The sequence below is a fragment of the Pseudorasbora parva genome, chromosome 10 (assembly GCF_024679245.1).
Source record: "Pseudorasbora parva isolate DD20220531a chromosome 10, ASM2467924v1, whole genome shotgun sequence".
In the NCBI taxonomy this organism is placed as follows: Eukaryota; Metazoa; Chordata; class Actinopteri; order Cypriniformes; family Gobionidae; genus Pseudorasbora; species Pseudorasbora parva.
Genome location: NC_090181.1, coordinates 15,914,369 through 15,932,442, shown reverse-complemented (window position 1 = coordinate 15,932,442; position 18,074 = coordinate 15,914,369). Strand labels below are relative to the sequence as shown.

General features: G+C 36.8%; 1 long non-coding RNA gene across 2 annotated transcripts in view; it reads left to right on the top strand.

Annotated features, from left to right (window-relative positions):
• LOC137090608 (uncharacterized) overlaps positions 1-18,074 on the top strand; it is an 86,401-nt gene that overhangs the window by 18,316 nt on the left and 50,011 nt on the right. The window lies entirely within an intron of this gene.

Sequence of the window (18,074 nt, the reverse complement as noted above, 5' to 3'; positions counted from 1 at the left end):
CCATTGCACGACCGACGGCAATCCAGCCTACTAATCCACAGCAATAAAAACTGGCCCCGCCCCCCTTATTTAATAGTCTTGGTGGAGGGGTTTATGTAAATATTGGGGCTGGTGATGTCAAGCTACCCTGGAGGGATGTCTGTAGTCCCTACTGGCTGTTTGCTGTAGCCATTATAAATGTATTTCTTTAAAAGCAAATGTCTCCCTTTGATTTAAACTTTGAACATTGTAACTTTGCAGATGTTGTTTATGCTCAAACAGAAACATTACACACTAGCTAAAGTTTGAAAAGTGAAATTGTGTTTTACCACCCCTTTAATGATAAGAAATGGCAGAAGGCAGTGACCGCGCTCGGCAGATTTTTCAGCCTTCTGGAAAAGCCAAAATATGACCACACCTCAGATTTGGTCCTTTTAGAAGTCCTAAGAGAGAACTTTATCGAGTCGTCTTTGTGACCATCGCCCACTGATGTATAGTGAACGCAATGCAAGTTAACTTGGACCTCATTACCAAAACTACATCTGGGTTAGACATGTGCCGATTTTCGATAATGCGATTTATCACGATAATGAATATGCACGATATTGTTATCGTGGGCACTTTAAAATATCGTAAATAATAATTTATTAACAATTTATCATTTTTTTATAATGCACTCAAGAATACTTTGCCCATCAACCGTATAAATGCTCAACACTGCTGTATTCTGCGTCAAAGGGATACGCGCTCAGATATAAACAAGCCCAACGTGCGTTTGCACATGACTGAACCGGTGAAGGAGACGCGCTGCTGAAGTGCCGCTCAGTGACAGCAGAGGGCGCTGATGAACTGCAGAATGGAGCGATTACCCCGGAAACCAGCAAACAAACAAACAAAACGCGTGTAGTTTTTAAAACAGCCATTCGTTTTTGTAATCTCAGTGTTGTTCATCACAGCCCCAAATACTTAATACTTAAAGACTTAATAGGCTATTTATTTTCAAACTTAAACATTTTTATGTTTTAATCTGGACTACAACATGCCCTAATAATTAGAACTGTTCTGGTTATTTGTTATTGTAGTAAAACTTTGAGACATACGACTTCATTAGTTAACATGTTAATTCATTATTACCAAACTGACAATGAAAAATACTTATAAAGAATTAATCATTCTATGTTAATTTCTTAGTTACTGTTTAATAACATTAAAATCAAAATAACTTTTTTAATGGACCTAAGATAAAGCTAACAATGATCAGTATTTCTTAACTAACATTAACAAAAACATTATACTTTATGTACTAAATGTACATAAAGTATAATGCTATTGCTCAATCTTAGTTAATGCATTAAATAACCAGTAATTTGTAAGCCTACCTGTTGTTCTTTATATTGCAGTTGAATAAAACCAATCAAAAAAGAGGGCAGATAACCCGATATGGCTTTATATATCAATAAATAAATACAGTAACCAAATTAATAATGTGTATATGAATTAAAACGTGCTTCTTCAATATTATTTGATTTCCTGTTTTTTAAAATGTGCGCAACTTGGATGGTCACATTTTAACCACTTTGAGCCTGATGGGTTCAATGGCTGCGCTTTGTCTTGTTCTAGACCTAAACTTATGCTATGTAGAATGTCATCAACAATAAGGGATAATTACGAGATACAATCGGCAGGACAGAGTGGGTTGTTTTTGACAAAGAGACGGAGAGATTCAGTGAAAATATAGCAGATAAAATGATGCAACCAAGACATTTCACCCCTCCATGTGCTTCCATTAGTGCTCCAGAAATTAACTGGGGCCAGTAATTATACACAGTGTTTTTTTCCATCTAATTCTTTATTTAACCTTCACCTGGTACACGTCTTTTCATGTCATTATATGTGTGTGAAAAGGACACACAAAGGACAGGTTTTTAAAATACACGTTTAGCTATTGTAAGCCATCTTGTGTGAAACAATTCTGGGTATGTCACATCTAAAGCTTGATCTGTTCATGCTAATAATAAACAGGATTTCAAATGAATAAATACTGTCTGCACCACTGAGAACAAATTAAAAGTTGCAAAAGTGTTTTTTAATAACAAAATTACACCTCAACTAAATGACTGACAGTCCGTTCATTCAGGATTAATTCAATGCAAAAGGTATTGCAGTTGTCGTAGTTCCTCTAAATATGGATATCAGAACATTGTTTGCATTTACAACAGACAAACAATGTTTTCTGTAGCAGGAATAACTACCGTGATTTTGAGGAAATTTAATTTTGATTTGTACCTCAGAATTGTACACGCACCATACACAAAGATTTATTTATTTAAAAGTAAGGAGGCAGTCAGACACATACTGTACGTCTGGGCTGGGACAGGTTATACCCATCACACAACAAATGCCGGTCTGCTTGTGATATGGACACCGATCCATAACTGACTGAATAATACTTAGAAAAGGATCAGAGCAGAACTTAAAGAAACTCATGCTTTTATTTGATATTTGAATTGTTTATTGGACCAGCTTTCACTTGCTATTTAGCCATTACAATTTGATATCCAATAACCTCCAACATGCTTTTCATGTCTCTCTCTTTTTTTTTGTTGGAGTATATGGATGACAATGACCGTAATGTTAACCACAGCTCTTCAGAAATAGCAATTTGAAACAAGCAGATCATTTGTTAGAGTAACGGTTCAGTAGCCTGACAAGCAAGACCCACATCAAGATGTTTGGTCTGGAAACTCACCATTGACAGCTCAATCTGAGGGGCGGGATAAACGGTTGTCTTTCAAACTCCCTCTGCACGCAATTGGATAGCGCTACACCAACCAGAGCAACGTGAAGCGGAGCTCGTTTATAGATTAAACTTTCGACGTATCCGGCCGGCAAAACTCCGTACACATCTTCCCTTTTTAAGAATGACTTCAGTGCCGTTCTTTGTTCTTTTCTCAGAGAAAAGCTTAACTCCAAGTCTTCCAGAGTCACGGTCAAAGCTGATTCGAAAGACAGTTTGCCAGCTTCTGTGTTTACTAGTAGCACTCAAGCGCAACTCTACCATCATTATGTTAAGCCCCGCCCACCAACTCTATACACGATGTGATTGGCCCGACCAGAGTTTGGTTTTTACAGCTCAGACGTGTATTGAGAGTTGCTAGATACTCGCGGCACATTAGATTTGCTGCCGCTAGTGTGCGTTTAGATTTCTAGGCTAGCGGTTCAGTATTGTTATCAAATGTTGGCCCTTAAAGGGGTGTTTGATTATAAAAATATAGTGTCATTTTGCAGTTTGAGCAGAAATAACATCTGCAAAGTTACGATGCTCAAAGTTTAGTGCAAAGGGAGCTATTTTCTTTTACACAATCGCTTTTTAAGGACTACAACAAACACGTTGTAGGAACTAATAATTCTTCCCGGGTTGGTGACATCACAAACCCTAAAAATTTGAGATGCACCGATTGCAATTTTCTTGGCTCTTCTAGAAAGGGGGCTGGGTACAGCAGCTCATTTGCATATTCATATATGTAGCTTGCAAGCATTTTGTTTAGTCAGAATATATTACTAAATTTAAATAATCATCAGTGAAGGAAGTCTAGTGTGTAGTATGCAATACCAGCAGGGGTTAACTGGTCCTGGCTAACCAGATAAACTTACCCAATTTTTGTGCTCTGTGTTAGACGTTATTAGGTAGAGTTAGTATTTATGAATTCATAACATGTTCCAAAACACTACAAGAATCCTTTCATTACAAATACAATTGTTCCAATGAGTAGACTATCATGGTGCAAGATAAACAGACCAAGAAAAAGAGGTCACAATTGAAACAATGCACAACTGATTTAACTGTGGTCACGTCTAAAGGGTTATTCATGCGCAAAGTATTTTGACAATTGAATGAAGAAATCATGAGAAAATCGAATTTCTTCCCAAACACTTTTGTGATAGACAGCTCATCTCTGCCTACAGACAAAAGATCAGTCTGAAGTTCTTCTAGATCGCCTTGTTTTTGCTTGGCAGGGGTTGACAGTGCTGTAGCGTCTCATTACCATGGTAATATAGGGTTTGAAGTAATTACCCACCGCAGATGAATAGGAGACATCTCGGAGCACACTTTGCAGTGGCCTTTTCCTGACAGGGTAGAATACTCGCCTCCTGTCCCTTTTGTCATCAGCAGCTAACTGGCTACGAACACCTTAATGTGCAGGCTACCGCAAATCCTGTTATTTAAGAGTAGAGATCCATTCTTTCACTCTCATCAATTATCTCCCTTCACGAGTCGCCTCTGAGGAGCAGTCGGAGAGGTCTCTGGTTAACTCTCACTCCTCTGCCATTTACCTCATCCTTGTTTTTTAAGCAACGGGGAAAAAAACGTGCAATTGCGACTGAAAATCATTGTTTATGGTCCTCTCTCTCTTTCAGGATGATGCTTTAATTTATAGCTGTCATACTGTGATTTGAAAGAGGCAGAGCAAAACTTGGGATCACTGTCTTGTCTTTTATGTGTGCTGAAGCAAAATACATGTAAGAAATGACACTAGCGTGACCCACGGGATCGTGGGAAGTTTAATTGGGAGATATATGACATTGGTGTGGCGCTAATCAAAACGCTTGGATTGTTAATTACACCGAGATGGTTTATCCAGTTGTATAATTCCTGTTCATTGTTTCATGATAAGATATCAGTTTCACTTAATAGCTGTAGTTTTTATGTTATCCTCCATTGAATGTCTGGCAGTGTTGGAGTGACATGCTTAATTATTGGAATGCAAATGCACACATGAAAAAACTTTGAATAGATTTTTAGGAGCTGTCTTTTTTTAACAGGGACAGTTATTTCAAAACTGAACATTTAAATGTGACTTTCTTTCTGTTGCAGAACAGGAAAAATCATCTTTTTTTGAGCTCATAAAAGTAATAAGAGTAACACAAAAAAGAATGTACACTGCATCTACAAACAGCATTTAAACAATCAAAACCTGTTCATTCTAAAGTAAAAATTGGCAGCTGTGGTTGCCAGAAATACAGTTGAACTGTATATTTCAGTGATATTGGTGGATGAAAATGAATATACCAACCAACCCCAAATCTGCTCTGTACCTTAAAATGTAGTGATATAGCCACCTTAATAATACAGGTGGTAAAAAATTATGAATCATAGCTGCCTGTCCGTAAAATAAATATTGTATACAGGACAGGGTCTTGCACACATCATGGTAATACACAACATTAAAGCATCCTAATGTACATTACTAATAATGATAAGAAACCAAACAAGATAAAACCATACGTCAACCATGCAATTCTGGAAATGTTCTTGTAGGTGTATTTTTTATTTTTATTTTTTTATTTTTTTGCGAAAAAAAAAAAAAAGCATGCTACGTTTTTACTTGGACAAACTATAATTTTACATTATTTTACATTACAATTACATAAATGTGATATACCATGCATTTACATTTTTCACAGTATACTTTATGGTTTTGTAAATGACAGTTTACCAATTAATAGTTTTTTTCTTTTACTTTTTACTGTTGCCTTTTTGAAGTCTTAAAATGTATTCCATTGGTTGTACTTTCCAAACTTTCTTTTTAAAGAAAAAAAAGGCTAAACACCTTGCATGTCATCTGTTTTCCTCCATTTTGTTGGTTTTCGCTATATAGTATATAGTTTCAAACTAATAGCAGTGTGGTTGCTTCTCTCCTGAAAGTGGAAAAACCCATCAAATTGCCTTGAAACACATAGATTAGAGCTGTGAGTAAGAATCTTATTACATGTGATTTGTGCCTGAAAGTTTCTTACATGCATAACCTCAATTTGCTTTTTCTGACCCCTTTTCTCCATACTGCCATATGTTTAATACTCACACTGTCTGTCTCTCTCTCTCTTTCTCTCTCTGTCTCTCTACCACCCTCTCTTAGTGCATAGCCACACAATTGAACTATCCAGAGAATGTGTTGACGGCTTTAATGACATCCAATTTTAGAGTCCTTCACATCCATTAGTGGCAATTACCTTACCTGAGTTTGCATTAGTGTTAATACCACATTCTTGCAGGCAGGAATAATGAAAATAATATGACAGTTATGATATGAAATGTTGGATCAATTTTCATCATCCTGAGGAAAATGGGCAGCTTCCATGTTTTACGCTCCACCTTCCTTAACCTCAAATTACATTGCCTTGGAGGTGCAAGAGGAGACGTGAGACTCAAAGAGAACACACTCTCCCATGCTACTTTTAACTGTGAGAATGCTCTAACTTTTAAACATTTTTTTCTAGAGAACTCTGAGACTTTGTGATTATAATACCTTGTATTGATGCTAACAAATGCAAAAATGCATCAAATGATTGCCACAGGAAAGAATACTATATGCAACAATAGAGGGTTCCCCCAATGTTTTTATTTAATTGTAAAGGATCTCTGAAAGAATTAGTTATCTTAAAAATGAAAATTTACTGATAATTTACTCACCCCCATCTCATACAAGATGTTCATGTCCTCCTTTCTTCAGTTGAAAAGAAGTAACTTTTTGAGGAAAACATTCCAGGATCTTTCTCCATATAACGAACTTCAGTGGCAACCAACTGGGTTGAAGGTCCAAATCAATGCAGTTTCAAAGAGCTTCGAAGGGCTTTAGAGGCTCTGCATGATCCCAGCCAAGGAATAGGGTCACGATCTAGCGAAACGATCGGTCTATACAATGTACAGTGGGTATGGAAAATATTTAAACCCCCTTACATTTTTCACTCTTTGTTAAATTGCAGCCATTTGCCAAAATCATTTAAGTTAATTTTTTTCTCAATAATGTACACACAGCACCCCATTGACAGAAAAACAAAGAATTGTTGACATTTTTGCAGATTAAATAAAAAAGAACTACTAACTATTCAGACGCTTTGCTCAGTATTTTTGTGTTTTTCACACCTGGTTTTGGGGATCCTCTGCCATTCCTCCTTGCAGATCCTCTGTAGCTCTGTCAGGTTGGATGGTAAATGTTGGTGGACAGCCATTTTCAGGTCTCTCCAAGGAATGCTCAGTTGGGTTTAAGTCAGGGCTCTGGCAGGGCCATCCAAGCACAGTCACAGAGTTGTTGTGAAGTCACTCCTTCATTATTTTATCTGTGTGATTAGGGTCATTGACTTGCTGTATGGTGAACCTTCGACCCAGTCTGAGGTCTTGAGCACTGGAGAAGGTTTTCATCCAGGATATCCCTGTACTTAGCAGCATTCATCTTTCCCTTGGTTGCAACCAGTCGTCTTGTCTCTGCAGCTGAAAAACACCCCCACAGCATGATGCTGCCACCACCATGCTTTACTGTTGGGACTGTATTAGACAGGTGATGAGCAGTGCCTGGTTTTCTCCACACACGCCATCTTAGAATTAAGGCCAAAAAGTAATTTCTTGGTCTCATCAGACTAGGGTTGCAATGGTATACCGGTATGGCAGTTTATCACAATATTGACATGTACGATTATCATATCGTGAGCATTTGCTTATACAAGGTTTTGGAGGAAAAAATGAATACAATTCTCACCTGCGCATAAGCAACTTCATTACACATCACTGCTTAGATTCCACTCATACATGTGCAACTGAGAAAATGTCAGAGCCAGAGGCTACAAATTCAAATCTCTATCCCCTGACCAAAAAAAAGTAACAATCTGCAGTATGAGAATACTTTGGGTATTCTCCTGAATATGGTTATCTAGTTTGCATGAAGAGTGGCTGCAAAAGCAGGAAATACGTCGAACATGTTCTCCCATATTCGTGAACACCATCCATCCGTGTAGATAAACTATGTTCTGTTTATAACTTAAGACCATTTTATTTCCGTGTTGCTGGTTGAATCCCGAAATCCAGTCATGATTTCCACACACGACAAGACAGAAGAGAACGCGCTGTATGTCGATGTCCTGGCACACACACACACACACACACGACAAGACAGAAGAGAACATTTAGTTTCTTCTATGTATGTCGATGTCGTGTCTTTTGTGGCTACTTCTCAATAAGATTCACACCCCTAGATGAGCCAGTCGCATGCAGAAACACAGAGTTCTTTTTCTGTCTTGAACTAACAATAACAACAACACAGGGAATGCTGCCAAAATGTCAGTTTTGTTAAATATTCTCATAATCGGAGTCTTAAAATAGTTATGAATAATAAATAACTACTATAAATAATGTCTTAAATGAGTGTGAGAAAATGAGATGTGCGTGCGTGTCAGATCCGCGTCATGTTCAGCAGCGGACGATTTTAAAAGGACCGCAGCACTGATGAACAAAGAGATAACGGGAACAGACAAAATATGATTAATCTATATATTAAATTTATTATTTATGCAGTAGGGCTGTCAAAATTGCTCAAGAATGACGTTCAAATATTCCCTCTAAAACAAACACGAATATTCAAACTATTCGAACATCTGGTTGGGTGCGCAGTTTGTCAATGCCCTGCATTTCGTCAATAACAGGACAAATTAATACAAAGAGACATAACTACTTGTATACGTAGTCTATTTAAGTTTATACATATTTGACAACGTATTACTTACACAAAAACAAGTAAATTAACTAATGGCCAAGACCGCAGAGCGCAGACCTTTCTCTCGCTCTCTGCGGATAATGGTTTAAATGAACAAACTTTGAGTGCTGGTCAAGAGTTTTGTGCAAGCAATTTAAGGTCGCGAGACTCGCGACTCTTGTCCCAAATATAGTAGGCTTCATTCAGTAATTGAAACAAATATTATTAATATTAATTTAAGTTTTACAGCATATTGAACGCGAGCTCTTCTGTGGTAAACATGGAATTTTTCCTTGATATGAAACGGTAAATAATCAAACTAGTGAAAGCAGTGCATCAGAGAAATGGGTACAGTCCTTAACCGTGTCTATAGTGTAGGGGTAAGGCGCATGTCATCAAGTTTTGACGCAACTCGATCAGAGGATCGAATCCGCCTTTTGCCACACTCTCTCTACTCCCTTTTCCCATCACATATCAGATCGGAAAGGCATTTATTTTCAAAAAGAATTGAGAAAATATTAGAAAAGTGGAAATAAAGCATCTAACGTTTATTAATAAGTGTTTCTCGGTTATAGTGTGTGGCAAAAGGCGGAATCGAACCACTGATCGATTTGCATCAAAACTTAATGACACCCCTACACTACAGCCACGGTTAAGGACTGTACCCATTTCTCTGTCTTTATCCCCTTCAAACAGACGCACAGTACATCCACTAAGAAGACCCCGGCAAACAGAAATGTGCCCGAACGACTACTAAATACTTTTCTGTTTCTTATGGAGTGTGTTTCCATAAACACCAAAGTTTGTCGTTTTGTGTTCATTCTAAGAACACACGTTATCTCATGTTTAGACCTTTCCATACCTACCTATTGTTCTTAACTGTCGTTTTAATTGTAATCGTAAGCATCGTATCACTTGCTACAAAACCCCATTACTATAATGGGCTTTTAGATGTTAATGTTAGCATCTTTATTATTAGTAGTATGCGGTCCGATTTTTCCTGTTGCGTCTGTCGTTACTAGCAACCATGCAGCTTTATAGGGGGTATGGCTTATCTAAATGAGATGCAAATGAGCCCTATTGTCACTCCCAGCAGGTGAGAACAGGTGAGAACTGCAAAACTTCAGAGGCTGTTTTCTCTCGTTTACACTTTTCTAAATGCCTACATTCAGATGGACACAACTTCTCCAAATATGATCAGATTTCCATGTGTTACACATCGTTGGAAAGCTTGGAGTCGAGACTACACTTTCAGAATCTGTGAATAACTCAAAATGCCCCAGAACCGACTTGTGTCCCTACTTTCCGTGACTGGTCACAAATAAATTATACAGTCAATCAAGGTATGCTATTGTCTGTTACGACACTAATGACAGTGTCAGTTACATCTGGCCTCTAAGCAAAGTATTTTTTGTAAGAAATCTTATATTATGTGTCCGAACTCTTCTTTGTACTTTCTTTTTCTAAATGTACTAGCAATTTCTGAGAAGAAATTGTTTGTACAACATTTAGTTTTTCCTGGTTACTCATATCAAGGCATGTGCATATTTTGTTGTTGTTGCTTAATACAATTTTCAAAGCATCAATTTGAATTGGCACAATGTTGTGGATCAACAGGCAAAACTAAGAAAGCATTTGAGAAAGCATTGTGCTTCACATCAGTCTGATCTATATGGTGGTTTTCTATATCAATTAGAGGGATTGTAATGATGGCTCTGAGGTCATCGCTTTAATACATATCCATTCACTCCATGTGCTCTCTCTTGCTCCAGATGTAGTCATTGTTGTATCTGAGGGTTAGCCCCAGTGTTGTTTGTTGTGTGAGCTGCTTGAGCAGGGATAGTATAGGCAACACTTAAAAGCTGAAGTCAATGGAGACCAGGCCTTGGGAAATGCATTTACTCTGAGCACTGCTGAGGCCTTGCATGCTGGCTTTGTACATCAAGGATACCCATGTGAACTCTGGCATTTTGACCAACAGTTTAGCATGCTATTAACTGGAAACATGTATTATTTGCATGCTAATCTCTCTATTCCATCATTTATTTTATGATTTCATTAGACTGCAACCGCAAGCACACTTACTGTGTGTGTACCTTTCAAACGTTTGAGTTTTTTTTATTTTTATGAAATTAATACTTTTAATCTGCAAGGATTAACGTATTCAGACCCCCTTAATTTGTTTAACTCTTTATTATATTGCAACCATTTGCTAAAATCTTTTAAGTTATTTTTTTTTTATTAATGTACACACAGCACCCCATATTGACAAAAGAACACAGAATTGTTGACGTTTTTGCAGATTTATTAAAAAAGAAACACTGAAATATCACATGGTCCTAAGTATGCAGACCCTTTGCTCAGTATTTAGTAGAAGCACCCATAGAAGCACTCTGCCATTCCTCCTTGCAGAGCCTCTCCAGTTCTGTCAGGTTGGATGGTAAACGTTGGTGGACAGCCATTTTCAGGTCTCTCCAGAGATGCTCAATTAGCATATTTATATTTCAAATAAATGCTGCTCTTTGGACCTTTTTTTTTATTAATCAAAAAAATCCTAAAAAACAATAATTAAGTAGCACAATAACCACAGGAATACAGTATATTTTAATTAAGAAAGGTTATTTTAAATTGTAATATTTCATAATATTAGTGTTACTGTATTTTTTATCAAATAAATATAGTGCTGGTCAGCATAAACAACTTTCAAAAACATTAACTGAGCCCAATTTATGTCAATTTATGAGCTTTATAACTTTTTGATTATCTTTGCAATTGCAGGTTCTTAAACATAATGGTCAACATTTACCACAATGTTGAGATTATTTACATTATATATACTATATATATACTAAAGTACTTCAAATAGTCATGTCCTCACATTGAAATTGTCTAATTGAAAGTGTGTGTGATGATAATCCGTCAAGGAATACATCCTAATTAATTTAAATTTTGAAGAACCTCCTTCAGACCCTTTTTTCAAACTCGTATAACCGCTCTCCTTTATGACTTCACAGACTCTACAAGTTTGAAAAAGGGTATTTTTGTTTCAGGGAAAATTGATACATTATCAGACACCCTAGTTGAATTTGTCAGAACTAATTAAAGGGGTCACACTTGTACTTTGTGGAAAGATTTTTAATAGCAAGGATAATTGTCTGAATTATCACAATTGTCTAAATTACAGCTCAAATTTCATTTCACTTTTTTTTTTTCCTCAAAGATGAACAATGAAATATACTGACACTGTGCTAGTGTTTCAGTTCGCTCTATGAAATTTTCTTTGCTCATACAAAGTGCCAATCTCATAAAAGAGTGAACATTTTAAACAATGGTTATTAGTTGGAAACATGTTTTTCTAGTGAAAGCTCAGTCTCTTGGCGGTAAAGCGAAGCACATGGACAAACGAGTACAGTGGAGCACGAGTAATCAAATAAAGCACATTTCACGGACTGCAACTGCAACAAGACCTTTTCATGAGAGGAACAAGGAGCGGTATGCGCTCGGTTAGCACTGCCGGCCCTCCGAGAGTACGCTATGGCACGCTGTGTTTTTGAAGTTGCTAAAAAAAAACATGCATAACAATCTATTGAACAGTTAATAAGCTTAGTTATAAAAGGAACTGCATTCAGGGATGTGTGTGTGTGTCCTCCAGTGGGCCGGATAATTATTGTCTTTACCAAGTGTTCAGGTGCCCCTGGAGTGCGTCGGATGGCTAAATGCCGGCAGTAAACAAATTAACTGGCTGACGTAGCTGCAGACTTAGTGCTCCTCGCTACCCCTGCGCCTCTGCACGTCTGAGGGCCGCCAGTCCTCAGGGACAGAGCAGCGGCAGTGTGTGGATCTTAGGATGCACGTCCATTCAACCATGTTGAACTGTTATCTACTGCAGTATGTGTGTGTGTGTGTGTGTGTGTGTGTGTATTTATATTTTTTCCCCCAAGATGCTAGATAGATGGTTTTAATTACACCATCAAATATAAAGTTAAATCCTTTAATTTTGCATAATGGTCAATGACAGAAGAGAGCCCTTGATAGAAAAAGAAAGAAAATAATTTGAGTTCTACCATTTTCAAAATGTGGTGTAACCATCAACTAAAAAAGAATGGCCTATTTTGTACTTACCTTTTATGTAGCCTACACTGTAAAAAAAATAAAAAAATGCTGGGATGTTTCAACCCAAATTTGGGTCAAATATGGACCCAAACCAAGCCGTCTGTTTAAATTTTTAATTGCATTTTTAGCCCAGCGGTTTGGTTTGGCCATATTTAACCCAATTTTGGTTAAACCAACCCAGCATTTTTTAGATTGTATATTAGCACTGGAAAGGTACACGTATATATACTGAACCGTTTCAGTTCAGGGCTTCGGTACATGAATCAACAGCCGCAGGTATGTTTAGGATAACTTACTGAAACATATGTCATATAATCACTCAATCAGTGTTTCAATGGTGGAAAGATGTCAATAAAACTGCTTGTAAACAATGTCCACAGTATTCACAATTCAGTGTCTACACCTGGTGAGTTCACTAGAGAAATTAAATCTTTTGCTAAATACATGCACTATATTAGCCTATATATTTATTCATTATATTCTAACCTGTTAGTGATGTCTTGATTATTTAATGAATGCTGAAATAAATGTCATGAAAATGATAATCACTGTCTATAAATGATTATATTTCAACAACAAATTGGAGTAAAAATATAATTTTATAATTAGATAAGTTAATGCAAAAACTGCCTTATGTGAAGATTATATGTTTGCATACAATGTGTTATTCGAGTGTTGATTATTATATCTAAAAAATAAATGGCAACTGAATTTAGGCTAATCATTTGGGCTCTGTTGTTAACCTTTGATATTATAGTAATATGCAATTAAGGGCTCCCTATATAGTTTACAACATTATCTTTGAGAAACCTTTAGTTTTAATTGAATTCATTTAAGGACAGACACCTTTGTTCAGTAAACCACTGTTTTGCAACTGGACTCTAGAGCAGTGGATACGTGTTCTCTGGAGTGACGAATCACACTTTTCTGTCTGAAAATCCAATGGACTAGTCTGGGTTTGGAGGATGCCAGGAGAACGGCACTTGCCTGACTGCATTGTGCCAAGTGTAAAGTTTAGTGTATGGGGATTATGGTAGGGGTTCAGCATACAAAGACAATTTGGATAATTTCATGCTCTCAACTTTGTGGGAACAGTTTGGAGATGTCCATAAAGACATGGATGAGCGAGTTTGGTGTGGAGGAACTTGACTGTCCTGACCTTAAACTGACAGACCACTCGTATGCGTGTTAATTATATCTTTAACATTTTTTTATATTTATTATTATTTAAATGTTAATTATTTCTTTTAAAAAGTGTGTGTGTGTGTGTGTGTGTGTGTGTATATATATATATATATATATATATATATATATATATATATATATATATCAGGGATGGAAATTAGCACCCGCCACCAGCCAAATGCGGGTGATTTTGCGTTGTGGCGGGTAAACTCGCTTCACCTACCGGCCACCGTGGCGGGTAAATAAAAATAGCATACTGTTTCCCCTCTTTATAAACTGTGTTCAGTGAATGCGAGTGCGGCCGTATGTCCGAATATGACCAGTCGTTTTCGCCGTCATTACCCGGATGTAGTGCCAGAAGACGCGAATAATAACCATAATAACTCGCGCGCACTGAGAGAAGATCCGTCACTGTCATCCGGAAGCGCGCACCCGTCTCACAGCGCGCAAATATTGAGTTCTCTTTCAAGTCTTGTGCTTAAACGGACAAACTCACACAAAAAGTATGCCAACATGTTCATCTTGATGAGAATTCTAGCAGACATAGTCTGAATATGCCTTAAGTGAACTTTATACAGTCGTGAAAGATGACGCATATCCCTCTATTAGGTCTTAAAGGGGCAGTAGCTTTTACTGCTGTCTGTTTAATGTCAAACAAACGATAGGGACATCACTCACTGCTCTTGATTGAATAGCTTTTGTAAGTTTAATAAGGAATAATCTTTCATTTAAACAGTTAAATATGCAGTTATTTTACATTTGATTACTTTATTACATTTCTGTAGGCTAGTAGACCTGCCTAATTTTATTTTATACTGTTTGATGTTGCAAAGTGCTAAATAAATATTTGCATAATTTGTAATTGATTTATTATTTGAAACTTTAATATTAATTAATGCAATTGCAATGCCTTGATTTTTAGTAAAGTTACTCAGTCATAGCATTAGCCATAAATGCAATGGATAATTGGCATAATTTCTTTTAGTGCTTCGGTTTCAGCCAATAATTTTTATTTCGATGCATCCCTACTGACAATGTTCTGCTCGGTATGTCGTCAACACGCTTCAGAAGATGCCAAAACTAGTAGTTTCATTGTTGGTACTAAAAACCTAAAACTGGAAGCCATAAAAGAATCATCCAAATGCCACATCCAGGTAAAAAAAAAAAAAGAGAGAGAACATAGAGCCCTACTCATTTAATGAAATGTATATCAGTTCATGGTTTGTGTGTGTATAAGAGTGAAAAAATGTCAGTATTTCATTGAGATTTGAGATTAAATAAACAGCTTAAGTAGTGTAAAGCTTGTAGTATTAATTTTCACGTGCAGTTACACATTGTCGGTTAAAAACAAGAAAGTGGCTGGTAAAAACGTTGAGTGGCTGGTAGATTTTGAAATCCACCAGCCACAGTGGCCGGTGGACAAAAAAGTTAATTTCCATCCCTGATATATATATATATATATATATATATATATATATATATATATATAAAATCAAATACATTTATATATATAAAATCAAATTATTATAATTCAAGTTTTCTACACCACATGAATTTGTACATCCAGAGATAAATCACTTCCTGTTTTTTCCGCATGTGTTCTGCACCATGTGACTTTGGTGGGCAGAAGTTTCTTTCTTTTTGTCTTTTTAAAATTTTACCTAGCAGGTAAACATTGAGTTATCTTAGTAATAATAATAATAATAATAATGATAATAATAATAATAATAATAATAATAATAATAATAATAATTAATAATAATAATAATAATTAAAATGATGCCATACTACTTGATAAGGTTTTCTTCTCATAAATGTCATTCTTTTAACGAGGTCTTTTTCCTCATTATGTCAATAAGATCAGGACAGTTGTATTAAGGAATTGTTTTGACTTCGACTCCACCCCAAAAAAATGAAGGATATACAATGATATTGAATTTTAAAACAAGCTCATCATAAAAAGTATGAAGTATCATCAAATTGATCAAAAGTGACAGTAAAGACATTTGTACCAATTCAAATAAATAGTTCCTTAAACATTTTTTTTCATCAAAGAAGCATGAAAGACACTGTAGTGTTTTTAAACACATTTCATTTAGCAGCCATATCATTTGATGAGAGAGAGAGAGAGAGAGAGAGAGAGAGAGAGAGAGAGAGAGAGAGAGAGAGAGAGAGAGAGAGAGAGAGAGAGAGAGAGAGAGAGAGAGAGAGAGAGAGAGAGAGAGAGAGAGAGAGAGAGAGAGAGAGAGAGAGAGACAGAGTCTGTTGAGCTCCCTCTGCTGTCTCCTGTAGTACACATCGTCACACATTCTGCTGCTGTCAGATCTCCAGAGTCCAGTATATCCCACATGCTGGGAGAGGATGGAACGTTTGGATTTGATGATTAAAAACAAAGATGAACTGACCGCACTGAAGTTGATGAGTTAATTATTTTAGCATGTCAGGCCTCTTGAGTCTTTTATCATATACTAAGTGACAATCACAAATTAGGTATTTAATGTCTCAAATTGTTTTACCTAGAAACAAATGAGATGAAATAGAAAACAAATTGAGCCTCCTGCTTCTCAGATATTTTTCCTGTGAAAATACATCAGTAATCTCACATCCCCAATTAGCAAGTTTGAAAAGAGTTGTCAGCAATGTCTTAAACCATGCTAAGATTTGCGCAGTATTAATAATTATATATTATCTGAGCCAAGGTATCAACATTATTTTTATACTATGTCAAATATTTTCTTGTTTCTGTCATTATTCATGTTATGTCTTAGTTAATACTCAAATGATGTCTCCTCAACTAAACAATTAAACTATTATGACATTTTGGCTATGTTGTATATTTAAATTATTTGAGTTAATGTTGAGTCCTCATTTCAACATCAAATTTGCTACATTTGCTTATGTGCTGTTTTGGGAGAAAAACAACAGTTGCCGAGGCTGACGCAAATGACATTAGGTGTCTACATCCACCCCTGCCAGATGAAGACATACAGCCTTAACACCCTGATTCCAAAATCTGGCACTCAGCGTAATCTCTAATCTGGAGATTTATCCCCCATATCTGTAAATGGAGTGATCTGTGAGAATTAGGAAATGAAAATAAAAATAAATTCATCTAAAATGTGTCGTCAAGGTGCCCATAAAGACACCAAAAGCAAATGATTATATCTTTTTTTGCATCGTTTTCAGCACACCTCACACACCTTTTGGAAGCCCCGGGATGCATTAGGCTCTGTCGCCCCTGCCAGAGATGCTAAAAAAGAAGCCAAATGCATATCCGCACAAGCTAGAAGTGAGGAGGTTACCTGAGTGTTTGTCAACAAGAGCAAAACAAATATGATTTTTCAAAACTCGCCCTGAAACGCACTAGTCGGAGGCAATCCAATTTGTGTTCAATTAATGGGAAACGTTAAAAAAAGGAGAACGCACAACAAAAGCAAGCACAACAAAAAGTACTTCCATGTAGAATCAATAAACGTTTTCCCCCTCCCCTTCCCTACATAAATTTTGAACAAGACAGATCTGAATCTTGCATGATGAAGACATTATGTGTCATAATAATTAGGAGCACAGACAAAAGAACAACTAATCAGCATGCAAATGTATGCGGGCTCCAGTGTTTCAGATGAGGCAGATTTTCTACCTTTTTTTTCTTTTTCTTTTTCTTTTTTTCTCCTCTCAATTCATCTTCATTGCTAATCATTTGAGGGCTGCCAAATGTTCACTGACACTAATGTATTACAGGTCAAGAGAGGCAGGTCTTCACCTATTACCCCCAAAACAATGTGCTTCCATCCTGCTCCCACTTCAGCTTTTGCAGCAATTACTGCCAGATGCAATCACGAGCCTTGAATAGGAGCAACTGGGGCTTGTTTGTGGCTTGGATTCATTAAAAAGGAGGGCGAAGAAAGGAATAAATTACTTAATTGTAACAGGGAAAAAAATGCCAGCCAAGAGATGGGCAGTATATGGCCCGCTGCGTGAATAGGAGGCTAGTGCACTCCTGGAATGGAATTGTGGGATAGCTAAGTATGGCCCATACACAAGATTTTGGGTGTCCTCCAAAACAGATGGCTCCACATACCATCCGCTCTTGTCTTTGTCAGACGGCTGGCCGCTTTTGTTCGTCAGGGCTTTGATGCGAAGTTCACAAAGGAGACTTTTGGAGAAACACAGACAAACAGAAGACTTTGCTATATTCCTGTTGTGGGCTTAGAATTTTAAAATCTGTATTTGTGCTCTTCTACACTGGTAGGAGAGATGGTCGAAGAGGGG